We start from the raw sequence: 27,893 nt of genomic DNA, 5'->3' as shown, positions 1-27,893 counted from the left end.
GAAAGGATGCGCCCCAAAACAAGAACGTCACAAAAGGGGCGGGGCTCGCCTCAGATAACAGATCACTTTTCTAGAGCCCCTTGAACCCGTGTCATAGCGGAATAGCATCCCCTCCTGCTCGCCGTGGGCTCCTCTCTGTATTTCTCCCTCTCCCTCTCTCATTATCTGCAGCACGAGAACACCGCTAAGGCGAAGTGGCAGACGGACCGAAGGGGAGGGTTTATTGTTTGAAGATGGGGGTCTCCGCAGCTGCGCACTGACAGACTCGTCGGAAATTCCCCAGGGTGTCAAAACGGAGCTCCACATCCGCCAACTGCAGCCCCCCCAGCGCTTCTTTCCTCGCGTCCCCTCGTCCAGTTTTTTTTTTTTCCTTTGTGTCAACTGAAATCCCGGCATCCTGCAGACCGGCTGGTCGCCGCAGTGTTGCGTAGCCCTCGGCCGCCACTAGGGGGCAGCGATCGCACTTCGGCTGAACAGACAAGACTGGGAGATGGCAAACGGAACCGGTGAAGAGAACGCAAGATGATTTAGAAAGAGGGACGAGAGGAGAGCTCGCCAAAGGTAAGAACCGTGCGGGGCAGCGGGCAACGTGCAGGGAGGGCGGCAGGCAGGCTGGGCACAGCCCCGAAGATGCGTGGTGCGGAGCGCGCGTGCCGGCCGACCGAAAAGCTTGAGACGCGCTGCGGCAGGAGGTGTGGCAAAGTGTATGCACCGCTCCGGCGACAGCGAGAGAGACCCCCCCAAACTCCCGTACCCCTCATTGAGTCGAGGCATGGCACGGACTCTACCCGAGACCCTCGGAGACTGACGGCGGTGAGGAGATGGGGGGCACACGCGCTCGGCTCATGCCCAAGCCGCCGTTACACCTCCATGAGGGTAGGTCACCGGCGTAACGGGCAGGCGGCATGCGTCCAGTCCGTGCCCACCCACCCTATTGTATCGCAGGAAGAGCCGTCCGAGCATCCCAAAGACAATAATAAAGCGGGGTGACAGTCGCTGCTTCACTGCGTGACAGATGACATATCAGCAGACCACCTCAGACGAGGGCCGAGCGCAGCGCAGACTGCGTGCGTAATGGTGGCCTCTGCGGCGTAAAGTGGAGGGGGCTCGTTCGGGTTCAAGTGCCAGCAGGAGGCTCAGGGGGGCAGCGTGCCACTCTCAGCATGGGCGCAGCTGGCCAAGTGCCTCGATTATCAAGCTCCCCGAGGTCATCCCGAGCCGAAATGGAAGTTGATTAAGCCGGGCAGGATGGGGGTATGCACTTTTGGAGGCTGCGGACTTTATTAGAGTAGAAAAGAAATCGCAGACACCCTGCCAGTCTGGTAGTTGGCATCTCCCTTTTAAACTTCCAGTGAGGTGTGGTTACATACTGGTGAAGCCCCATTTGCAGGTCCTATATAAGCCCTGGTGGAGTCTTCTTGTCTGTCTGCGCTGCAGACATGTGGAGATGCCCGATGAGTGTGTGGTGGTTGGCTGGCATTTTACTTTTTTAAATACAAAGAAGCCTCAGTGATTTTTGGACCCACAGCCTTGCACGGTCAGCTGTTATTTCTTTTACGCCCTTGACTTACAGTTTCGACTTCCTCAGAGGAGCCTGCTGCCTGCTTCTAGAAGGTTCAAGGTGGTCGGTCATGTGAGCTTCTGGCCGTGCTGCTGGGTGCCAACACGCTGGGCTCATGCATAGCTACAGAAGTCGTGCGATTGCTATGGCGAGCCCTCGGGTCTCGATTTATTTATAGCCCTGGTCTCGCCAAGTGGCACATTTTGTTATTAATAGGTGTGTCATCAGTGCAGCAGCTGAAGGCCACAACATGGACACGTCCCTCCTCCTCTGTCTGCTTTGCCCAAATGTCACTGGCGTCACTTTTGTGGGAGGAATAAGCGAAACTGAACTGGGAGTCGAGTGGTAGCGAAGGAGACGGAGACATACAGAGCCCACCTAGCAGCTTTGGGATGGCTTGACCCCTGGAGGTGTGTGCCAGACTGAATCAGAGAAGAGAGAAGAGGGACATGTGCCATTTATCAATATGTAACAGTGGCAGGGCCGGTGACACTTAGGTGACTGAGGCGAGTGATCCTAGAGATAAGCCTGACCCCTGGGGTTAAGAGGCAGTGACCATGAAGAGAACCAAGCAGAGAAAGTTAGGAGTATGATGGTTGAGATGTATTGATGTCTGAATAAGAAACAAACTTTATTGTATATAGCGCCTTTCGAGCCTAAATTGCTTTCCAGAGCTCCTTGGCAGACGTGTCTATATTGTGTGCCTTGCAGGGCTGAGTGACTTCCTGAGGTCACAAAATCTTATGAAAGAAGGAGGGCAGTTTTGAGATTTAGAGTCCTGAGACTTGGCCACTAGGGGGCGAACTACCTGCACAGTGGTTTACATAAAAACAGGCATCAGGATGAAAGGCGCTATATCAATCAGTGCTTACAATAATTTAAAAAAGGACGTTTAACTGTAAGTAGCATTGCTTAAACACTAGGGGGCACACTACCTGCAAGGATGACATCAAAACAAAAAAATCCTCGGGGGCTGTGATGAAAGGCGCTATATCAATCAGTGTTTATATTATTGAGGACCCTCAACAGCAAACAGGCACCGTTACTTTAGCCATTGGGGCACATGGCCTGCAAAATTAGATTATAAGGACATTTAGAGGCTTGGATGAAAGGAGCTATATTGTGCAGTCCTTTTCATAGCGGGCACCAATATCTTAGTCACTGGGGATCTATCCATCCATCCATCCATCCATTTTCCAACCCGCTGAATCCGAACACAGGGTCACGGGGGTCTGCTGGAGCCAATCCCAGCCAACACAGGGCACAAGGCAGGAAACAATCCTGGGCAGGGTGCCAACCCACCGCAGCACTGGGGGTCTACTGCCTGTAAAGTAGATTACACAAAAACAGTTGCTTGGATGAAAGGCCCTATATCAGAAGAAAGTATCTTTAATAGTAGGCACCATTACTAGAAGCTCAAGATGGCACACAGCTTACAAAACAGGTGTTTGGACAAAAGGCGCTATATCAATCGGACCCACACATTTTTAAGGGCAAGCACCATTACCATAGCTACTAGGAGGCACGCTGCCTGTTGAAGTAGATAACCAGAAAAGTTAAAGGCTTAAATGAAAGGCACTACATAGGCCAAGATACTACTGTACAGTATGTAAGCCACTATGTATTAAATGTTTATATTATCTCGTCCTTTATACAACAAGCCTCATTATCTTAGCCACGAGGGGGCACACGGCCTGTAAAGTAGGTTACACAAAACCCTAGCTTGGATGAAAGGTGCTATATTAGTCAGTGTTTATATAACTTACTATTGTTACCTACGCCTTAAGAGGGCACACTGCCCACAATAGCAGATTGGATGAAAGGCGCTATATTAGTCAGCATTTATATAACTTACTATCTTTACCTGAGCCTCAAGAGGGCACACTGCCCACAATAGCAGATTGGATGAAAGGCGCTATATTAGTCAGCGTTTATATAACTTACTATCTTTACCTGAGCCTCAAGAGGGCACACTGCCCACAATAGCAGATTGGATGAAAGGCGCTGGATCAACCTGAAAATGGCTATATGGGTTCTGCGCAATGGCTGATCCTGCACTTTGACATCCTAAGGTCAATATTAACGTATATTAAAAAAATAATAATAATTAGAGCAAGCACCATTACCATAGCCACTAGGGGGCGCACTTCCTATTAAATCAGATAACAAGGAAAACTTAAAGGCTTAGAAGAAAGGCACTATATAGGCCTACTGTATATACTGTAGACCACTATAAAGGGAATGCTTATGTTATATAGTATTTGTTACAGCACCGTTTTAGCCACTAGGGGGCACACTGCCTGCAAAGCAGATTACACAGGAGCAGGCGCTTTACTGAAAGGCACTATATCAGTCAGCGTTTATAGTCAAAAGGGTCTTTAAATCTCAAGCACCCTTACCAGAGACTCAAGGTGGCACACAGCTTTCAAAAGCAGATTGCACAAAAACGGTTGCCAGGATAAAAGATGCTATATGTGTCAGTGTTTAATTTTTAAAAAGAACCTTTAACTGTACCATAGCCACTAGGGGGCACAATACCATCAAGAAACATTGCCAAAAAAACAACAACTCAATGACTGGCATGAAAGGCACTACATCTGTCAGTGGAAGCACTCTTATTTTAGCCACTAGGGGGCACTCTTCCTGGAAAGTAGATTACAAGTTAATAGGCCGTGTTTATATTATATAGAACGTTTCAGAGTTTCTTAACCACTAGGGGGCACACTGCCCGCAAAAGCAAAGATAAGAAGGACATTTAAAGGCTTAGAGGAAAGGCACTATATAGGTCACTGTAGAGGACACGTGTTTACATGATGCAGCACCTATCACGGCAAGCATTACCATCTTAGCCACTAGGTGGTGCACTTCCTGCTAAGTAGATTAAATAAAAAACGCGTGCCAGGATTAAAGGCGCCATATCCGTCAGTGTTTGTATTAATCATACCCCTGACAGCAAGCACAATCCCCTTGGCCCCTAGGAGGGGCACGTGGCCTGTGGTTTGGCGTCTATCTGTCCCCCCACATAGCAAGAAAAAAATGAAAGTTTAGGGGTCTACCCTGACTCCAAACGAAGAGCCACGAGTGTCAGTTAGCGCTTTGTCAGCCTGCTGTATCTCCATCTTGGCAGGACACATCACAGTCAAAACCCCAGGAAGGACTGAGGAAGCCCCACCGGATAGGGTGTCCCGACGGGGTCTTCATCATGCTCCTAGGTGGTCTTGTAAATGATTTCTTTTTCTGATTTCATGCTTTGTGTTATTGATTACAGTTTTGTTTTCACACTCTTTGCATGTCGTGTAGTGAATGTTCGATTCGTGATCTTCCAATCTCGTATTGTAATAAAAGTGAAACACGCGGCCCTGTGGTCCCAAGATTGAGAGGAGGGGGGGGCTGCCCGTTCTTGCTTTGCTTTCTAGTGACGTCTTTCAGTTCCTCTCTGAGGCCAAATATTTTTGGTTCCTCCTGGTGCCTCCTGCAGAGCGAGCGGACTTTTTCTACGTTGGCAGGTCGTCCTTTTGTTTTGTGTTCAACGTGAAAAACTCCAACGTGGCGCTGAGCACATAGGGCTTGTAACAAAGACAGAGAGAGAGAAAGGTTTGGGGGGTCCACCACCGTATACTGTAAGGCCAAAAACGAGTGAGCAGTCAAAGAGCCCCCTGGAGAGGAGAGCTGTGGGCTTTTATAGGTGGTGTGCAGGAAGAGGCGGGGCCGAGCGGGGCAGGGGGGAGTGGCAGAAGTGAGGTCAGTAGGAGGGCGTGGCCTGGACAGGAATGCGGAAGTTGCTGTTGGTTTAACTGGGTGTCCCTTCTGTTGACCTGTAGAAGAGGGAGAAGAGGGGTTAGTGCACTTCATCAGACCCCCGAGCTGACATCTCACCCTCCTGTGACGGACAGCCGGGACCCACGCTCAGCCGGGATGCCCCTTTGTCATTAGATCTGGGGGAGCAGCCATGGGATGCCCACTATACTTGGTGGCAGCCCCCTTTGGTTGCATTGGAGCCACCGGAGCTCAGCCCTGTTGGGGGTGGGGGTGGGGGGTGATCTCCACGGCTTAATGAGCCCATGTGGGCGGGAGCACAGCCACACCCGGAGGTGCAGCAGGAAGTAGGACAATGAGCACCCGCAGCACTTCCAGGTGGGCTATAAAAGGTGCTGAAAGTCACCACTCCGGGCGCCAGAGTCGGGAGCAGGACAACGATGATGAAGCTGCCTGGGAGGAGTAGTGGAGGAAGAAGAGTGTGGTTTGGGACTGTGGGACACGGGGAAGACGGGCTGAAAAAAAATTAAAAAAACATTTTTAATTTATTCCTACACGTGCCTCCGTTGTCAGTCTGTGTTGGGTCGACGCCTATATAGCGCCTTTGCCACAGCCCTTTGACTTCCTCCTATACACATGTGTGTGACACGGCCTTTGAGGAAACCTTGCAGTAATGATGTTAAAGCAGTGCCTGCGTATCGCCGGGGGTCTCGACTATCTGACAGTCTTCTCGATTGTCCCCGGACATTTCTCTTTTGTCCTCGTCCGTGTTTGTCTGCTACTCTGCTGCTCCACATTCCGGATTCCTTCTCGCTTGTCAGTGTGGCTCCACGTCTTGTCCTCCTCTTCTTCATTCTCGTTCTTCATCACTTAATTGCCTTCTGTAATTTGCTGAATGCTCAGCATATGTCGCAGCTGTTCTTTTTTGTTTTTGCTTTCTGCCATTATGGTGGTTAGCACTTGGTATCTTTATGTGTAATAAAGTTCGATGATCCTGAAGCACAACACTTACGCTTGATTATGAATTCTGAACACAGCTACTGTGCTGTGGGGGATTATCAATAGATGGGCTTGCGGGGGCAGAGCTTTTATTACAATAAACTTGTCTGGCTAGCAGTGAAGTGTCCACCACTTTGCTGTGACCAAACACTTTTTGGATTTCCAGAACATAACAAGTCATATTCAGGATCCCTTCTTGCTTATCTTTGTGCTTCATCATCTTGTCGTCATCTTCTTTCTCGTTCATCACATCATTGCCTTCCCATACTTGCTGTTCTTTTCATTTCTGCCATCATGGTGGTTATCACTTGACTTCTTATCCACTTCGCTGTAAACACACGGCCACAGGTCATGGCCATCAGTTGCTGCTGCCGCCTGGATATTTTTGAATTTCCACAGCATATCAAGTCACAAACTTTCGATTAGGGCCAAGAATAAGGTTCTAGCCCCAGTAGGTGGTGAGTAATCGTGGGATTGACCTTCGCATTTTATATTCATGGACCAGCTGTGCTACCCGTCTGAAATGGGCTGAAATCTAAATAATCAGCATGGACCTCAGCATTAATGTTTGGAATGACGCATGCAATGCATATGTCTCTGTTATATGCCATTTGGTATGGGGTTCATAAAAGCAGTGTTAATGTTTATGATGCACCATCTGTTGGAATGACAAATGCAGAGTATTTTATTACTGTCAATGTTTGCGATGCACCATATGTTGGAATGACGCATGCAATGCATATGTCTCTATTATATGCCATTTGGTATGGGGTTCATAAAAGCAGTGTTAATGTTTATGATGCACCATCTGTTGGAGTGACAAATGCAGAGTATTTTATTACTGTCAATTTTTGTGATGCACCATATGTTGGAATGACGCATGCAATGCATATGTCTCTATTATATGCCGTTTGGTATAGGGTTCTGTATCGGGACAGATCGGGGGGGGGGGGGGGGGGGGGGGGGGTGTGAGGGTTTTAGGGGTAAAACAAAAGAAAAGTCGAGTGAGGTGGGCAAAGAAGTCAAGAAGGTCAAAGCTGTCACCAACAAAAGCCTGTCATTGAGAATAGGGACACGCGCCATGGCCCCCTTGTGGCTTTGGACTAGAAATGGCAAGGCCAGGTGTCGCCACCTCAGCATGTCATTTGAACAAACTGCTCAACTCGCTCAGACCCACACTGGAGACAAGAGCAAATCTTAAATGAAAGGTGTGTGGAGTCTCCTTGTGTCACCGAATGTGCCCCTTGACTCCGATTACACGATTTCAGAAAGTGGATGGGTGAACATGTTCGATGTGCCATTTATTGGAATGTATGTTATAATGCATGGAGTAAATAAATGTGCTGCATTTGTCATTCCAACAGATGGCACATCACAGACAAGTGTAGTCATAAAATGCCTTGCATGTGCCATTCCAATAGATGGTGCACCACAAACATTAGCACAGGTTTTACAAATCCCATACCAAATGGCATCTAACCAAGACAGAGCAACCGGTCAGACACACAGGCACAAAGGCACTGAGATGGGTTGAAATCTAAATCATCAGTGTGAACCTCAGCATTAACATTTACAGAGCACCACTGATTGGAATGTTTTGTATAAGGCATGTAGTAATAAAATGCATTGTATCTGACTTTCCAACAGATGGTGCATCACAAACAAGTGTAGCAATAAAGTGCCTTGCATGTGTCATTCCAACAGATGGTGCACCACAAATATTATTACTTGTTTTACAAATTCCATACCAACTGGTCAGATACACAGACACTTGTACTTTTATTAAGGTGGTCTTGTCATGCTGAAATCTATGTGATCAACGTAGACCTCAGCATTAACATTTGCTGCATGCCATTTATTGGAATGTATGTAGTAAATAAATGTATTGCATTTGTCACTCCAACAGATGACACATCACAAGTATTTAGAGTAATAAAATGCATTTCTTTTTTAAATTCCAACAGATGGCGCATCACAAACATTTCAAGTGAATAAATGTATTGCATTTGTCATTCCAACAGATGGTACATCACAAACATTTATAGTCATAAAATGCCTTGCATGTGCCATTCCAATAGATGGTGCACCACAAACATTAGCACAGGTTTTACGAATCCCATACCAAATGGCATCTAACAGAGACAGAGCAACCGGACAGACACACAGGCACTTGTACTTTAATTATAGTGGACAAACTGTGCTACCTGTCTAAGATGGGTTGAAATCTAAATCATCAGTGTGAACTTCAGCATTAACATTTACAGAGCACCATTGATTGGAATGTTTTGTATAATGCATGTAGTAATAACTGTGGTGGGTTGGCACCCTGCCCGGTATTGGTTCCTGCCTTGTGCCCTGTGTTGGCTGGGATTGGCTCCAGCAGACCCCCGTGACCCTGTGTTCGGATTCAGTGGGTTGGAAAATGGATGGATGGATGCAGTAATAAAATGCATTGTATCTGACATTCCAACAGATGGCACATCACAACTATTTGTAGTAATAAAATGCTATGCCAACCATCTGTTGGAATGACAGAGACATAGCAACTGGACAGACACAGAGGCACATGCACTTATCCTTTTTACTAGTTGTGCTATGATCTGAGATGGGTCGAAATCTAAATAATCAGCATGGATCTCACCAATAACATTTGCAGTGTGCCATTTATTGGAATGTGTGTTATAATGCATGTAGTAAATAAATGTATTGCATTTGGCATTCCAACAGAAGGCACATCACAGACAAGTGTAGCAATAAAATGTCGTGCATGTGTCATTCCAACAGATGGTGCACCACAAATATTATTACTTGTTTTACAAATTCCATACCAACTGGTCAGATACACAGACACTTATACTTTTCTTAAGGTGGACTAGCCATGCTGAAATCTATGTGATCAACGTAGACCTCAGCATTAACATTTGCAGCATGCCATTTATTGGAATGTATGTAGTAAATAAATGTGTTGCATTTGTCACTCCAACAGATGACGCATCACAAGTATTTGGAGTAATAAAATGCATTTCTTTTTTTAATTCCAACAGATGGCGCCTCACATTTGGAGTAATAAAATGCATTGCTACAAATGTTTGTGATGCATCTGTGATAAGGAGAGGTCCATGTCAGTTTTAGGTAAATGCAGTGCATCCAAGCTCAGGGTGTGGTGTAGGTAAGTGGTAGCGAAGCGGAGGGGCTCCAGGGCGTAGGTGAGGCAGTAGCTAAGTATTCACGTTCAGAGGTGTGCGGTTTATGCAAATGCAGTTTAAAAAGAGTCGTGCAGGAAGAGGACGGAGAGACTTTGGAAGGTAATGAAGGGAAAGGACGAGTGAGGGAGCGAATGAAGGCGGAAGTGAGAAGGCAATGTGGTCGGGTTTGCATCTGGATGGAAGCAAAGCCTTGATGCTCTGAGGGGTGTCCCTGCTGAGCAATTGTGTTGAAGCGGGGGCCAGGATCTAAGTCACTCAGGGATCCAGAATGCGTCTGAGGAAGTGTGAAGTATGACAGAGGTCCAGCTCAATGTGTTCTGGCAGATGCTGGTGGAGGCTTGCAGGACGGCAGTTTGGAGAGAGAGAGACTGCAGCTGTTGGGGTCAGCTGGAGAGACGGAGAGAGAGAGAGAGAGAGAGTGAGTTGCTATGACAGGATTAATGATGGCCACACAAGATCTGGTTCAATTAGTGAATTTTAACAATTAATTGTTTTTCAGCCTGCACATCAGTGCTGCATTTTATTTATTGATTTATTGGAAATGCACAACTTGCACTTTGGGGTTTTAAAACTGCTGTTTGGGATTGTAAAGATGAGAGCAATTTGCACAATGTGACACCATGTCTTTTGTGTAAGTGTCCTCATTGCACTGGTGTATCTCAGTTAATGACTATCGACGGTTTTAGGCTGCTGCCAACCTGGACCGTCACACTGCCATCTGTTAAAATGGCAATGCAATGCATATATCTTTGTTATATGCCATTTGGAATGGGATTTGCAAAAGCAAAGTATTGCTTATGATGCACCATCTGTTGGAATGACAAATGCACTGCATTTTATTACTAAAATTGTTTGCGATGCACCATATGTTGGAATGACAAAAGCAATGCATAGCCCTGTTGTAAGCCATTTTGTATCGGATTTGAAAAGCCATGTTAATGTTTATGATACTCCATCTGTTGGAATGACAAATGAAGTGTATTTTACTACTGTAAAATTTTGTGATGCACCATATGTTGGAATGACAAAAGCAATGCATAGCCCTGTTGTAAGCCATTTGGTATGGGATTTGAAAAGCCGTGTTAATGTTTATGATACTGCATCTGTTGGAATGACAAATGAAGTGTATTTTACTACTGTAAAAGTTTGTGATGCACCATATGTTGGAATGACAAAAGCAATGCATATGCCACCTATATGATATTTGGTGTGGGATTTATAAAAGTAATGTCACTGCCTGTGATCTATCATCTGTTGAAATACCAAAAACAATGTATATGTTTGTTGTATGCTGTTTGGTATGGGGTTCATAAAAGCAGTGTTAGTGTTTATGATGCTCCATCTGTTGGAATGACAAATGCAGAATATTTTATTACTGTCAATGTTTGCGATGCACCATATGTTGGAATGACACATTCAATGCATATGTCTCTATTATATGCCATTTGATATGGGGTTCATAAAAGCAGTTTTAATGTTTATGATGCATCATCTGTTGGAATGACAAATGCAGAGTATTTTATTACTGTCAATGTTTGCGATGCACCATATGTGGGAATGATGCATGCAATGCATATGTCTCTATTATATGCCATTTGGAATGGGGGTTCATAAAAGCAGTTTGAATGTTTGTGATGCACCATCTGTTGGACATGGCAATTGGTTGGACACACAGATGCACAGATACTCGTCCTTTTATTAAGGTGGATAAAGTGGACACAAGCATATGCAGGGCACACTCACACAAACCCAGGGCCAGTCTGGCACCCAAAATGAACAGAAAACACCCACCTTTAAGATTCAGCTAAATCAGCTAATTTGTAAAGGTGCTCAAAAAAGTGAGGATGGAATTTGAGAAGTTAGGCATCTGCTGATTGAAGAGGAGAAGAGAAACAGAACAGTTGGAGGGGACAAGGTTCAAGTCAAAGTGGTGTCCCTGCCAATGCTGTAAGCTCCTGGCAATGGTTGGCACTTAAGGCGATGGAAAGCAAACAAACGGGGACACTTATGCCAAGGTCGTGAGGGTGGGGAGGTGTCAATGAGGGCACCACCTTGGTTTGCCAGGTTGGGCTCTCCTCATGATGAAAGGGAGCCATCGGTTAGATTCTTGCTTGCCAGTGCTCTGTTTGGGGGTCTCCTTTAGAGGTGCCAGTAGGAGGCAGTAATTTCAAGTTCCAGGAGCCGCTAGGTGGGCATCATAGAGCACCATAGAGACAAGCGGGCAGACAGGTGATGTGGGAAGTGGAGTGCCTTCTGATTCAGTCCAGTGAGTGACTTGGGCTCATAACTGACAAACTGAAGCAAAAATGTTAGGAGAACTTCTTCTAGGAGGACAGCGAAAGTGTGAAAGGGTTGCGATCCACCAGGGACCCCCTTTACGCATAATGGAAATTTATGAACGTGTGGCGCTGGCCCAGAAGGCTTAATTACCTACAGCTAGAGGCAGTCAGGCCTCCAGTGGGGAACACCTAATATGGAAGGGGAAGCAGGTGCCTCATTAAGGACCCCCAGGCGGCCTTGGTGAGGTAGGAAAGTGAAATCCGCTAAGTGAAATCTCACTCAGGTGTCGCTTCGGGGGCCACAAGCCCTGCCACAGAGCTGTCACCTGTGGGTCCCCAAAGGCAAGGGAGGTGGAAAGACTTATCAGGAGAACCACCACAGCCATGATGGGGTGTGTGTGATGGAGCCAAAAAAAAAATGAAAAATATCGTCATCCTGGGAAAAAGGAACAAAAACGCACTGCTATTGTAATAAACTGCAGCACCTGTAGAAGGAAGGCCACTCCATGACACCATTCATGATCCTCACTACAAGTGGCTTGTCCATGGGGTGTACAGTCCATGGCCATGACCTCTGTGAAACTCATAAAAAAAATTTGTGATGCACCATATGTTGGAATGACAAAAGCAATGCATATGCCACTTATATGATATTTGGTATGGGATTTATAAAAGTAATGTCACTGCTTGTGATCTGTCATCTGTTGAAATACCAAATACAATGCACACGTTTGTTGTGTGCTGTTTGGTATGGGGTTCATAACAGCAGTGTTAATGTTTGTGATGCTCCATCTGTTGGAATGACAAATGCAGTGTATTTTATTACTGTCAATGTTTGCGATGCACCATATGTTGGAATGACGCACGCAATGCATATGTCTCTATTATATGACATTTGGTATGGGGTTCATAAAAGCAGCGTTAATGTTTATGATGCACCATATGTTGGAATGACAAAAGCAATGCATATGCCACTTATATGATATTTGGTATGGGATTTATAAAAGTAATGTCACTGCTTGTGATCTGTCATCTGTTGAAATACCAAATACAATGCATACGTTTGTTGTATGCTGTTTGGTATGGGGTTCATAACAGCAGTGTTAATGTTTGTGGTGCTCCATCTGTTGGAATGACAAATGCAGAGTATTTTCATCCATCCATCCATTTACCAACCCGCTGAATCCGAACACAGGGTCACGGGGGTCTGCTGGAGCCAATCCCAGCCAACACAGGGCACAAGGCAGGAACCAATCCCAGGCAGGGTGCCAACCCACCGCAGGACAGACACACACCAAGCACACACTGGGGCCAATTTAGAAGCGCCAATCCACCTAACCTGCATGTCTTTGGACTGTGGGAGGAAACCGGAGTGCCCGGAGGAAACCCACGCAGACACGGGGAGAACATGCAAACTCCATGCAGGGAGGACCCGGGAAGCGAACCCAGGTCCCCAGATCACCCAACTGCGAGGCAGCAGCACTACCCACTGCGCCACCGTGCCGCCCACGCAGAGTATTTTATTACTGTCAATGTTTGTGATGCACCATATGTTGGAATGACGCATGCAATGCATATGTCTCTATTATATGACATTTGGTATGGGGTTCATAAAAGCAGTGTTAATGTTTATGATGCACCATATATTGGAATGACAAATGCAGAGTATTTTATTACTGTCAATGTGTTTGGAAGTATTTGGAGCTGCAGCCCTTCACTGGTGGGCATTGATCCCAGCGCTCCCTCCATCAGAAGAGGGGTCTTCACGAGTCGGGCCATAAAGAGTGGGAGGCTTTGAACCCAAAATGTGTGTCCATCATCTCAATAAGCCCATTGGTCTGCAGTCTCAGACTCTTCAGTACACCCGAGTCCGCTGTCACCGACAGATTAGCAAAGTGGGATTCAATGACGGAGAGGGCAGAGCTGGAGGTTCAAGGAGGACTGAAAATTCAGGTTGACTATCGGGCGATCTCAGATGGACCTGCCATTATGGAGTCGGTGAGGGTTTGAGTGTAGTTAGGATTTAAATCTGAAACTTAAAGTGGGATTGGACTTCAGCTGGACACTTCAAGATAGCTTAGTAAGGTGAGACTGGGGGACTACAGGATCAGTAAAAGGAGCCTAAGATCAGTTACTTAGTTCAGCCTAAACTTAACTTAGCCTGCTAATGTCGGTCTACAAAACGAGGACGATTGGACAGAGACGACTCGATTGATCACATCCACCTGGCTGAATGAAAGGGGATTTAAATACAAACTGAGATGACTAACGACAGAGGAGGCTTGAACTTCACTGAAACTCCTCAAGTTAGTTTACTAAACTGGGGCAGATGAAGAGCGTCTCCTATACTGGGACACTTGGGTCTGCCAAATGAATAACGGAAACCTAAGATTATAAAATGAGCTCAACCACACTTGGGATTGCTGGGCTGCTGACTCCATTTGAGTAAACCAGGAGAGATGAGCCTAAGCTTAACTTAGCCTGCTAATGTCGGTCTACAAAACGAGGACATTTGGACAGAGATGACTCGATCGATCACGTCCTTCTGGTCAGATAAACGAGGATTTAAATACAAGTTGAGATGACTAACGACTGAATATTTAAACTGGGACCAGAATTCAGTTGCAGTTCGTTCACTACAGTGGACTACTGAATGGCGACTACTAAACTGGGACTTGGTGGGGTCTACTAAATGAATAACAGAAACCCAAGATTATAAAATGAGCTCAACTACACTTGGGATTGCTGGCCTGCTGACGATCGTTAATGTTGACTCCATTTGAGTAAACCAGGATTGTTGTGACTGATGAGAGATCAAACGTGTAGAAGCTTAACTTAGCCCGCTAATGTCGGTCTACAAAACAAGGACGATTGGACAGAGATGACTTGATTGATCAGGTCCTCCTGGTTGAATGAAAGGGAATTTAAATACAAACTGAGATGACTAACGACAGAGGAGGCTTGAACTTCACTGAAACTCCTCAAGTTAGTTTACTAAACTGGGGCAGATGAAGAGCGTCTCCTATACTGGGACACTTGGGTCTGCCAAATGAATAACGGAAACCTAAGATTATAAAATGAGCTCAACCACACTTGGGATTGCTGGGCTGCTGACTCCATTTGAGTAAACCAGGAGAGATGAGCCTAAGCTTAACTTAGCCTGCTAATGTCGGTCTACAAAACGAGGACATTTGGACAGAGATGACTCGATCGATCACGTCCTTCTGGTCAGATAAACGAGGATTTAAATACAAGTTGAGATGACTAACGACTGAATATTTAAACTGGGACCAGAATTCAGTTGCAGTTCGTTCACTACAGTGGACTACTGAATGGCGACTACTAAACTGGGACTTGGTGGGGTCTACTAAATGAATAACAGAAACCCAAGATTATAAAATGAGCTCAACTACACTTGGGATTGCTGGCCTGCTGACGATCGTTAATGTTGACTCCATTTGAGTAAACCAGGATTGTTGTGACTGATGAGAGATCAAACGTGTAGAAGCTTAACTTAGCCCGCTAATGTCGGTCTACAAAACAAGGACGATTGGACAGAGATGACTTGATTGATCAGGTCCTCCTGGTTGAATGAAAGGGAATTTAAATACAAACTGAGATGACTAACGACAGAGGAGGCTTGAACTTCACTGAAACTCCTCAAGTTAGTTTACTAAACTGGGGCAGATGAAGAGCGTCTCCTATACTGGGACACTTGGGTCTGCCAAATGAATAACGGAAACCTAAGATTATAAAATGAGCTCAACCACACCTGGGATTGCTGGCCTGCTGACAATCGTTAATGTTGACTCCATTGGTGTAAACCAGGAGAGATGAGCCTAAGCTTAACTTAGCCTGCTAATGTCGGTCTACAAAACGAGGACATTTGAACAGAGACGACTCAATCAATCACGTCCTTCTGGTCAGATAAACGAGGATTTAAATACAAGTTGAGATGACTAATGACAGAATCCTGGGACCGGAGCTCATTGGGACTCCTGAAGCTGTTTTACTAAGGTGGGACTCGGGGTCTACGGTATCAATAAAAGGAACCAACGATTATAAAATGAGCTGAACCACACTTGGGATTGCTGGACTGTTGACATTCGTTAATTCCGACACTACAAGGAACAGAGGTGGTGAGCGCAGACCAATTTAAATCCTTGGGTTCAACGGGCCACAGCAATGGAGAGTGCGGCAGAGAGGATTTGCTGGCCTGCTGACATTCGTTAGTGCTGACTAAACCACAATTTATAGAGCGATTAAGCCTAAGCTTAAGTTAGCCTGATGAAGTTAGCCTACAACATGAGGACAATTGAACTGGTCACCTAAACCGAGACCCTAAAATGAGACGACTCATGGCAGAGTAGCTCAGCTGGGTTTGAACTCCACTGGGACATCTGAAGGTACAACACTAAACTGGCACTCGGGACTCCTGAATCAGGCATAGTCACCTAAGTGGGATTTCAATCCCAAATGGATGGATGGATCCCATCTCAAATTGAGACCCATGACTGGATTCTGGGACTGAAAAAGAAAGTTCTAAATGGAGACACTGGTCGGATGGGGTCTGCTGACTCACTACAAGGTACCCCCGTGTTGTGAGTGTGTGTGGTGGACGTCTCTTTACCTATTCACTCACTTTTTTGGAACTTTATTTACGGTACGTACAATATCGCTGTTCTTGGTTTTTTTTTGGCATTGTCAACACCATGTTGTGTGGATCTTCACAGTCATCATGCCTGTTGCAGGTCACATGATACGTTGGGTCATCGTGCTCCCCTTATTTAAGATGGCCGTGTACACGTGAAACACAAACGGACGTCATGTGAGGGACTGAAGACATCCATTGGCCATCATGGTTTTGGCTCCAGCCTTGTGGTTTTATGGCCTTTCTGTGCAGTCCTGCTGGTTCACTTCGGTTTCTTTCTTCTGACTACAATTTGTTTTGCTCCTAAAAGATCATTTCCACCTCCTGGCTTTTCCCTCGGCATCTCCTTTTACGCACCTGCTCATGACACCGACGTGATTAAATGAGCTCAGCCACACCTGGGAAATACTGGCCTGCCGACGTTCATTAATGCAGAATGAGTCTGACTAAACCGTGACTGACATGGCTAATGACGGAGCACGTGAGCTTGAGCTTAACTTAGCCGGCTAAAGTTAGCCTGCAAAACGAGGACGACTGGACTGAGACATCCAACTTGACGAAGACGTACTGCTCAAATAAACTGGGATGGAACCCGAAAACGAGACGACTAATGACAGAGCAGTTAGACCGGGTTTGGACTTCACCAGGACTTCTCAATATGGTGAGGTGACTGAAGAGCAACTACTGAACTGGGATTTTGAGTTGGCCAAATGAACACAACCTGAGATTTTAAATTGACTCAAACACACCTGGGATTGTTGGCCTGTTGACGTTCAGTAATGCGGATGGAGTACTCTGACAAAATTGTGATGGAGAAGACTAAGGATGGAGCAAATGAGCCGAAGCTTAACTTAGCCGGCTAAAGTTAGCCTACAAAATGAGGATGACTATACAGAAATGACTAAATTAATAAAGACTTACCGGACAGTTAAACTGGGATTTAACCCCAAATTTGAGATGACTTAACTGGCACTGGACTTCACTTGGACCCCTGCTGTGTCGTCACTTAAGTGTTACTCTGGGACTCCTGAATCAGGGAACGTCACCTAAACTTATTCACTTTGATTAATCACACCTGGGATTGTTGGCCTGTTGACATTCATGAATGCTGACTAAATCAGGTCTCAGCTAATATTAATACATTTTATTTATATAGCGCCTTTCCCATGATGACTAATGACGGAGCATGTGAACTTGAGCTTAACTTAGCCGGCTAAAGTTAGCCTGCAAAACGAGGACGACTGGACTGAGACATTCGAATTGACGAAGTCGTACTGCTCAAATAAACTGGGATGGAACCTGAAAATGAGACGACTAATGACAGAGAAGTTAGACCGGGTTTGGACGTCACCAGGACTTCTCAATATGGTGAGGTGACTGAAGAGCGACTACTAAACTGGAATTTTGAGTTGGCCAAATAAACGCAACCTGAGATTTTAAATTGACTCAAACACACCTGGGATTGTTGGCCTGTTGACATTTATTAATGCTGACCGAGTCTGACTAAATCAGGTCTCAGCTAATATTAATACATCTTATTTATATAGCGCCTTTCCCATGATGACTAATGATGGAGCATGTGAACTTGAGCTTAACTTAGCCGGCTAAAGTTAGCCTAAAAAATGAGGATGACTATACAGAAATGACTACATTGATAAAGACTTACCGGTCAGCTGAAATGGGATTTAACCGCAAATTTGAGATGACTTAACTGGGACTGGACTTCAGTTAGACCCCTGCTGTGTCGTCACTTAAGTGTCACTCTGGGACTCCTGAATCAGGGAACGTCACCTAAACTTATTCACTTTGATTAATCACACCTGGGATTGTTGGCCTGTTGACATTCATGAATGGTGACTAAATCAGATCTCAGCTAATATTAATACATTTTATTTATATAGCGCCTTTCCCATGGTGACTAATGATAAAGCAAATGAGTCTAAGCTTAACTTAGCCTGCTAAAGTTAGCCTGCAAAATGAGGCGTATTGAACGCGAACAACTAAATCGATAAAGACTTAGTGGTCAGTCCAACTGAGATTTAACCGTAAAAGGAGACGACTAATGACTGGGACTGGATTCTGCTGGGACTCCTGAAACTGGTTTGTTAAACTGGGATGAGAATGGCGACTCCTCCATGGAGGCCTGCATCAGAAACTCTTGAGTTCCCGACCTGTAAACAGCTAAAGAGCCGCTGGTCACTCTCACACTGCTGTTTTGACGGTACTAATATCTGAGTGAAGATATCACATGGAGACCCCCTAACTGGGCTTCTCTTGCTGGACCACCACTCATCCAGTGCCCACTGCTGTTAGATTTGATGTGATGACCTGAGAGGACAACATCAGTGTTGACTAAATGACATCATCTGGGTGCAGGTGGGCACTCCAGAACTGAAGAACACTAAAGCTGGACAACTGACCCTTGAGGACACTAAGCTGGACTGCTAAAGGGACATTAATAAACACAGAGAGCTGAATTGTCATTTAGGGGTCCAGACAAGAGCAGATTGCACCCCTAAGGTGGCACTACTGGCCTGAGACCTGATAACTGGGACTGCTAGAGTGCCATCTTCAGGTCTTCGTGGGATGGCACCGTGGTTTGTGGCAGTTCTGCCCTCTTGTACCTGTGCACTGCTTTGGTTCTGGGTCTCGTTGCCATCTTTTTGCTCTTTTTTCGTGTTCCCCTCTGAGCTTCAGGTGATCACTGTGAAAGGCACTATATAATAAGAAGCCCACTCTTGGCCTCCTTTCTTTTCTTTTCAGCTGACCCAGCTGTGCCAAAGCCAGACCACCCCACCCAATGTCTTATAGATCTTCTCACAGCTGGTTTAATTCTTTAAAACTCAAACTCCCATCTTCCCCCACGTGGTGCCACCGGCAAGGCAGGCAGACTACTTGATGATTAAAGGTGCCACCGTGTCACTGTCACATACAGTGGCCGAGTCACACAGGCTGGTGGAGGATAAAGAGAGTCAGGCTGACACTCGTTTAAAAAAAAGAAACGGCAGAGTCCACACACAAACAGGCCGCCTCTACTTGATACAGCGCCTTTCACACTGAGCGCCACTCCAAAGGGCTTACGGGTACTGAGACAAGAGTGCCACTGTATGCCTCAGTGCCCTGGATAGGACTGATGTGACATCTTTGGGCTGTATGGCCCAATGCCATAGCCGGTAGGCCACACTGCAGGCTGTAAGTTAGGACTGCAATGGTGGGCACCCAGGAGGGGCAGATGGGCACTGACCAGCACAGAGAGCTCACTGACCACAGCTCAGGTGGAACAAGTCAACTGACTGCCCATTGCCTGCCTGTCTGTCTGTCACAGGACTACTTCTAACCACAGCATGGTCATTCACAGGTGGACCCCCTGCTGTGCTCCCTGAGTGCACAGTCGCACAAACTCGCTGCCATAATAAGCCTGGCATCCGAACCTCTGTGAGCAAATGATCTTAGGTGGTGAACCCAGCAGGTGCCCATGAAAATGTACAATATATAGTGCCTTACAGTGAAGCTCTTGGCTGCTCTTCTCATGCTCATATATAAATGGCCTCTGGCCCACCCTCAGCACCCACCAGGATGCCAGTACCCACTTGTCACCCTGTTCACTAACAGTTGCTCCAGGGGGCACACAAGTCACTCTGGGAACACGGATTGGCACCTCCACAAGGCAGGTGCTCACATGAATGAGGTGCTTCACAGGTGCAGCGTCACACATCACCCACTAGAGGGCTACGCTGTCCCCTCTTGTAGCGCCTTTCTCTGCCACCCGCTCTCAATGTTAGGTGGCCTGCCTGAGGCTTACAGAAGCCACGAGGGGTGGGAGAGGAGGCCGCCAAACTGTGACGAAGGAGGACAGGCTCCATGTTCACTCAAGGCCGGAAAGGCACAACTGGGCATGGGGAGGGCAAATCAAGGAAATGTAAAAATCGGTTGGCCATTGGATGAGTTTGGTGGGGGGGGTTAGGGGGCTGAGATCAGGGGGACGAGGATGGGATGGCGAGACCAGGAATCTGAAGATCAAGTGGCATCTCTGATCCTGCAGTGCGGAGTGGAGTGCCTCATTGGCACTGCCCACTTGAACAAGAGGACACATTTTGGCTGCAGACAGTCACAAGATTACAATTTCATGCTCTCGGAACATTCCAGGGATTGTCACAAACAAGGCAGACATTTGTAAGAGGAGGGTGGCCGGGCTTGAAGATCTGCGTTAAAGTGAGTACTGTATATCTTTATATAGCGACTTGGGTACGAACTGGCGCTCCAAAGCACCTTACAAAGCAATCTGTGTGTTTAATATCTCGCCTTCCACCTGGGATGACACCTGACGGACTCTGCATTGTAAAATCTGTCTTGGTTTAGGACAGTGCCTTCTGCTTACAGGACTGCCATTAATGCTTTACTTTATGCATGGCGCCTTTCCCAGTAAGCATTACCAAGCATTTTAAAGAATTCCATCCATCCATCCGTTTTCCAACCCGCTGAATCCGAACACAGGGTCACGGGGGGTCTACTGGAGCCAATCCCAGCCAACACAGGGCACAAGGCAGGAAACAATCCCGGGCAGGGTGCCAACCCACCGCAGGGCACACACACACACCCACACACCAGGGACAATTTAGGATCACCAATGCACCTAACCTGCATGTCTTTGGACTGTGGGAGGAAACCCACGCAGACACGGGGAGAACATGCAGACTCCAGGGAGGGAGAACACGGGAAGTGAACCTGGGTATCCTTACTGCAAGGCAGCTGTGCTACCACTGCGCCACCGGGCCGCCCCATTTTAAAGAATTGTCCATTTTATATAGCGCCCTTTTCCCTTGCATGATGCCCGATGGACTCTACCTTGTGAACAATCTGTTTTCATGTATTATAGCAGCTTCTTCCTGTGATACTGAAATCAAAGTCCTTAATGTTATAGAGCTCCTGTCACTGAAACCACAATCAAGAAGACGTAGTGTGTGTTTAATATAGCGCCTTCCACCTTGAGTGTTACCTAATGGCCTCTGCATTATGCACTCTCTGTGTGTGCCTTCAATAGCAGCTTCTGCTAAGAGTAACAGAATCAAAGTCCTTAATGATAGATAGATAGACAGATAGGAAAGGTGATAGATAGATAGATAGATAGAAAGGCACTATATAATAGATAGATAGAGTGAAAGGCTCTATATAAATGATAGATTGATAGATAGACAGATAGATAGATAGGAAAGGTGCTTTATGATAGATAGATGTGAAAGGCACTATATGATATATAGATAGATACATAGAGTGAAAGGCTCTATATAAATGATAGATAGATAGACAGATAGGAAAGGTGATAGAGAGATAGATACTTTATTAAATTCCCATACTCCAGCAGCAGCCTACTGATAAAAACAATATTAAATTAAAGAGTGATAACAATGCAGATAGATAGATAGATATGAAAGGCACTATATGATAGATAGATAGCAAAGGTGCTTTATGATAGATAGATAGATAGATAGATAGATAGATAGATAGATAGATACTTTATTAAATTCCCATACTCCAGCAGCAGCACACTGATAACAATATTAAATTAAAGAATGATAACAATGCAGGTATACAGACAGACAATAACTTTATATAATGTTAACGTTTACCCCCCCGGTGGAATTGAAGAGTCACATAGTGTGGTGGAGGAACGATCTCCTCAGTCTGTCAGTGGAGCAGGACGGTGACAGCAGTCTGTTGCTGAAGCTGCTTCTCTGTCTAGAGATGATCCTGTTCAGTGGATTCTCCATGATTGACAGGAGTCTGCTGAGCGCCCTTCGCTCTGCCACAGATGTTAAACTGTTCAGCTCCGTGCCTACAATAGAGCTTGCCTTCCTCACCAGTTTGTCCAGACGTGAGGCGTCCCTCTTCTTAATGCTGCCTCCCCAGCACACCACCGTGTAGAAGAGGGCGCTCACCACAACCGCCTGATAGAACATCTGCAGCATCTTATTGCAGATGTTGAAGGACACCAGCCTTCTAGTGAAGTATAGTCGGCTCTGTCCTCTCTTGCACAGATCATCAGTATTGGCCGTCCAGTCCAGTTTATCATCCAGCTGTTATATAGCTTCTTTCACTCAAAACACCATCTGGAAGCATTTTACAAGGCAGTCTGTTTTATATAGCGCCTTTCATCTTCAAAATGCGCTCTGCATTTTCGAGTCTGTCTTTGTTATATATAGTGCCTTCTGTATCTGGCTTTAAGGAGTTTAATTTCTTTTCACAATGAGAACTGCTGTCTGTCTCTCATATAGCGCCTTTCATCTTTGGGGATGCCAGATGTGCTGTGCCCTTTGAGCAGTCAGCTGTGCTTTACACCCTAATTCTCCTGATTTCTTTCAGTCTGCCTTGTGTAGTGCACTGTGCCTCGTAGCGCCTTCACTCTTTGCCTTATTTAGCGCCTTGCTGATTAAGGGTAGAGTTTCTGGAGGACACTCGGTTGACTCTGTGACTGCTTGGTCTTTGCAGTTCCGGTTTGGTGTGACCCTGAGGTGACACAGGGCTTTGGGATGGACTTTCCATCTGTGGTCGCCAAGGAGGTTTATAATCTTCTGTGAGGTTCTGTAGTGCTGGACCCGGGGGGGTGACCTCAGGGGGGTCATGGTGGTCACAGCATTTAATGGGTGACTTGAGACTTAGTAGAGATGACCAGCATGACTGCCTACCTGGGCAGAAACCAAAGTCTAAATTGTTATTGGATTGTTTGTGGTAGTCGTGTATTGTCCAAGCTGGGCGCCGTGATGGCACAATAGGACATGGGTTCATCTTCCAGCCTGTGCATGTTCTCCTATCGGTTCAAAGAGCTGTGATAAGCGATTGGTCAATCAAGACTGGACATCGGTGACTGTGGCGTCCAGAGTGATTTACAGTGTCTGCCTGCTCCTCACCGGTAGTGACCAGCTCAGCGCCGAAACCGTGGCCTTCGAAGATGTGTGTGCCCACCACGTGTCATGGTGGTCACAGTGTTGGGGTCAGAAGAGCCGAGGTGCAAAAGGGAAGGCAGGATGGGCAAGAAGGACACAAAAGTCCAGCTGGCAGGGTCAAGTTTTAGGGGTGTTGGGGGGGTGTGGGCACGAATGATAATCTTGTAAGGCCTCCACTTAATACAGCGGGTTTAACGGCAAACGAGGGTCAAATGACACGACGCAGGTCACTCATTAGTCCATCCATGCATTATCCAACCCACTATATCCTAACTACAGGGTCACGGGGGTCTGCTGGAGCCAATCCCAGCCAGCACAGGGCGCAAGGCAGGAAACAAACCCCGGGCAGTGCGCCAACCCACCGCAGATCTATTATATAGTGCCTTCATCTATCTATCTATCATATAGTCAGTCAGTCATTGTCCAACCTACTATATCCTAACACAGGGTTACGGGGGTCTGCTGGAGCCAATCCCAGCCAACACAGGGCGCAAGGCAGGAAACAAACCCCCGGGCAGTGCGCCAGCCCACCACAGGGCATGCACACACACACACACACACACACCAAGCACACCTCAGGGACAATTTAGGATCGCCAATGCACCTAACCTGCATGTCTTTGGACTGTAGTACCAGAAGGAAACCCACGCAGACACTGGGAGAACATGCAAACTCCACGCAGGCGAAGCGAAATCTCCTAACTGCGAGGCAGCAGCGCAACCCACTGCGCCACCGTGCCGCCCCACTCATTAGTCAGTCCTGAAATTCCATAGAAAAAGGAGAAGAATGTCGTCAAGGAATGTCGGTTTAATGTTCATCTGACGGGGGCATAAAAATACCGGAATAACAAAGTGGCAGCTGTTTGGCCGTAAGCGTCCCGTGACTAAGGCGACATTTAGAGCCCCGAGCACCTTGGGGAATGGAGGGTCCGCCCGGCTTGTTGATATTCTCCAATCGGTATGTATCAATGTCGCATTCCTAACAATATCACAGGTTAGGAAGTGGGACCCTGCTGAAGGAAGAAGACGGGCGCTTGTGAAGAAATTAAGAAAGCTGGAGTGTCCAAAATGCGGTGAAGGAAGGACGGGCGAGTGTGACATTCTCACGAGCGGGGGTGGGGGGACCTATGTGGGGATGAGCAGATGCACTTCAGATATGTCTGCGTGCGTTCCTTGCGCTTTGATGACCTGTTGCGTTATGTCCGTTCATCATTCTCACAGCCACGTAACGGACCTCTCCTCGGAACGGCGCGTACTTCGAAAACATTGCGAGCTCAGCGCACGAGGCGTGGCCGTCTTCTCGTGTGACGTCATCTTCGGCGCGCGATGTGCGGAACGACCTTAGTGGTTATATTAAGGCGAGAGGCGTTTGATTGGTTCAGGTCCTTTATAGGTCTGCAGGTGGGCGGCGACTTTCAACCGTGATACGTGATTGACAGCTTGTGACACGCGCTCACCTACCCGAGAAATGACGCTGCGCTAATGTTTAGGTGTTTTTGTTGAAATGGCAACTAAAAGAACATACGAGTCCGGCATCGAGAAAGCAGGTGGAGTTTTTTTTTCTCTTTTTTTCTTTCTTTTATTTTTTTAATCTTTATCTTGAAGTCAATCGGCGTTCGTTTGTAACTGTGCCTGCTTGTCTTTGTAGTGAGATGCGCTAAGAGGTAAACTGTTTTTATAATTCGCCAGGATGGTGACGGTGATGTTCATAAACACTTCGTAATGATATAATGAGGCAATTACAAAAATGTCTCTCACTTGGATAATCATAAGAATTACTTAGGGCTAATAGAATGACGTGCAGCACGGTGGCGCAGTGGTAGTGGTAGACCCGGGTTCACTTCCTGCGTGGAGTTTGCATGTTCTCCCTGTGTCTGTTCCTACCACAGTCCAAAGACATGCAGGGGTGCATTGGCGATCCTAAATTGTCCCTAGTGTGTGCTTGGTGTGTGTGCCCTGTGGTGGTCTGGCGCCCTGCCTGGGATTTGTTCCTAGATAGATAGATAAATAGATACTTTATTAATCCCCAAGGGGAAATTCACATTCCTGCCTTGTGCCCTGTGCTGGCTGGGATTGGCTCCAGCAGACCCCCGTGACCCTGTGTTATGATATAGTAGATTGGACAATGACTGACTGACTATATAATAGATAGATAGATAGATAGATAGATAGATAGATAGATAGATAGATAGATGAAGGCACTATATAATAGATCTGCAGTGGGCTGGCACCCTGCCCAGGATTTGTTCCTGCCTTTTGCCCGGTGTTGGCTGGGATTGGCTCCAGCAGACCCCCGTGACCCTGTGTTAGGATATAGCGGGTTGGATAATGACTGACTGACTGACTAATAGAATGACGGCTTATATAGCGCCCCCTATGTGTGCAGAGCAACTCTTTGCGGTTATTCCTAAGCTTTGTACCACACCAGTGAACCCTCATCTTGGTTTCCATTTTACAAAATGTCATAAAACGAACACCTTAGGTACATTCAGAGATGTTGCAGTTGATAAGAACTCTTTCTGAAAGCTTGGAAATTGCGTCATCTTTTTTGTCTGACTCACTGGTACAAGAAAGCCCCCCACAAATTAAAATTACTGTCAATCTCACCTTGATTTGGGTTTCCGCTCCCCCTTATTTTTGGCCCTCTAGTCCAGGACTGGTTTAGGGCGCTCAGGCTGGTGGTGGTGGTGCAGCTGGAAATATTGAGCATGGAGGGAGTTTGGAGGGGCTGGGGGGTCCCCCTTTGGTGTAACTGATGAGTGCGATCAAAGAATGGAGGGCAACTGTAAAGTGTGGAAGCAGTTGAGTGACACAATAACGAGTCTGCATCATGCTTGGTGGGGGCAAGGCAAGTTTTTTGGGGGTGGGGGGGGCAAACCCCCTGCAAACATCCCCCTAGATCCGGCCTTGCTCTAAACCAGAAAGCACTAATGTTCTTAGGCCGTTTTTTGGAGGAAATGACAACTTTATGATGAAAAGAAAACCAATAGGTGCCTGCAGCAAAAATGATTAGGAGGACCTGAAATTGCCTCAGCCACATCATCTGACCCCCTAATGGCATACGAGGGGTCAAAGCGCAAAACCATACGCAAAACTTTGAACAAACAGGCTTCACCAGTAAAGGGCACGTGGAGGGGTGTTTGTTGCAATTTTGAGGTTGCCTGTCACGAATATGACCGTGTTTGTGGTGGTCCGAGCCCTCTAAGTGTCACTTGCAGAAGGTTAAACATGGCAAACGTCAAACCTAAGCATGTGGGGTATCGTTTCAGACTATTTCAAGGTCAGCAATATGAATATGAGGTTATTTTTGATTTTTGAGCCTTTGCTTGCCCCCTGTGGACACCCATCAGAGGGTAACAAATAACAAAAGTCTGTTACAGTCAAGGATATTTAGTCTTGAAACATTTAAACTGAAGATCACATTTGAACATTTCAGCTATTTTTGTATATTATGTACTTTGACCTCATGAAGTAAATCATTACATTTCTTAGGAACGCCCCGAATTAGGGCAGCTTATGCTAATTCCGACTTTTTGATTTTTGCTGCCTTTTATACAGACTGAAGTTAATAAAGAACATCCTGATGTCACGACCTTGTTCACCTCCTGGCATTCCCTGAGTAAAGCAAACAGGAGAGCGTAGTCCGTGGGATGAATCAGGAATGGAGCAGCCGAGGGCATGCGGGTCCAGGGAGGCTCTGCAGCGACGAGAACGTGGGGTTGGGGGGTCTGCAGTTGTTAATCATTAACATTATGTTGTTAGGTCCTCCACACAGGAATGTCTCTACACCCTGAAGGAAAGCGGCATCTCATCTCGGATCAAAGAAGCAATGTGCAAATTGTTCAAGTAGATGTTCATTCAGAAACCTCCACAAGGGGAGAGTGGACACGTGTGAGAAGCAAAGCTGGGTTTGGAAGGACTCCTTATATTTGTTTCACATAGAAAGAAAGAAAGAAAGAACGAAAGAAAGAAAGAAAGAAACAAAGAAAGAAAGAAAGAAACAAAGAAAGAAAGAAAGAGGAATAAACAAAGAGATAAAGAAAGAGAAAGAAAGAAAGAAAAAGAAAGAATGAAACAAACAAACAGATAGAGAAAGAGAGAGAGAAAGAGAAAGAAAGAGATAAAGAAAGAGAAAGAAAGAAAAAGAGAGAAACAAAGAGAAAGAAAGAGAAAGAAAGAGATAAAGAAATGAAGATAGAAAGAGAAAGAAACAAACAAACAAAGATAGAGAAAGAAAGAGAGATAAATAAAGAGAAAGGAGATAAAGAAAGAGAAAGAAAGAGATAAAGAAAAAAGGAAACAGAAAGAAACAATGAGATAAAGAAAGAAAGAGAGAAAGAGAAAGAAAGAAAGAGATAAAGAAAGAGAAATAAACAAAGAGATAAAGAAAGAGAGAGAAAGAAAGAGATAAAGAAAGAGAAAGAAAAAGAGAAAGGAGATAAAGAGAAAGAAAGAGATAAAGAAAGAAACAGAGATAAAGACAAAGAGAAAGAAACAAAGA

General features: G+C 46.1%; 1 protein-coding gene across 1 annotated transcript in view; it reads left to right on the top strand.

Moving 5' to 3' along the window:
- The first annotated feature begins 378 nt into the window (after positions 1-378).
- Positions 379-27,893, top strand: part of b4galnt1b (beta-1,4-N-acetyl-galactosaminyl transferase 1b) — a 155,547-nt gene continuing 128,032 nt past the window's right edge. Inside the window, exon 1 of the mRNA XM_051925383.1 lies at positions 379-561. The gene's annotated coding sequence lies outside the window, so the exon portion shown is untranslated. The remainder of the gene's footprint in view (positions 562-27,893) is intronic.

This window comes from Erpetoichthys calabaricus, chromosome 3, assembly GCF_900747795.2.
Source record: "Erpetoichthys calabaricus chromosome 3, fErpCal1.3, whole genome shotgun sequence".
NCBI lineage: Eukaryota > Metazoa > Chordata > Cladistia > Polypteriformes > Polypteridae > Erpetoichthys > Erpetoichthys calabaricus.
This window is presented reverse-complemented; position numbering and strand designations above follow the sequence as displayed.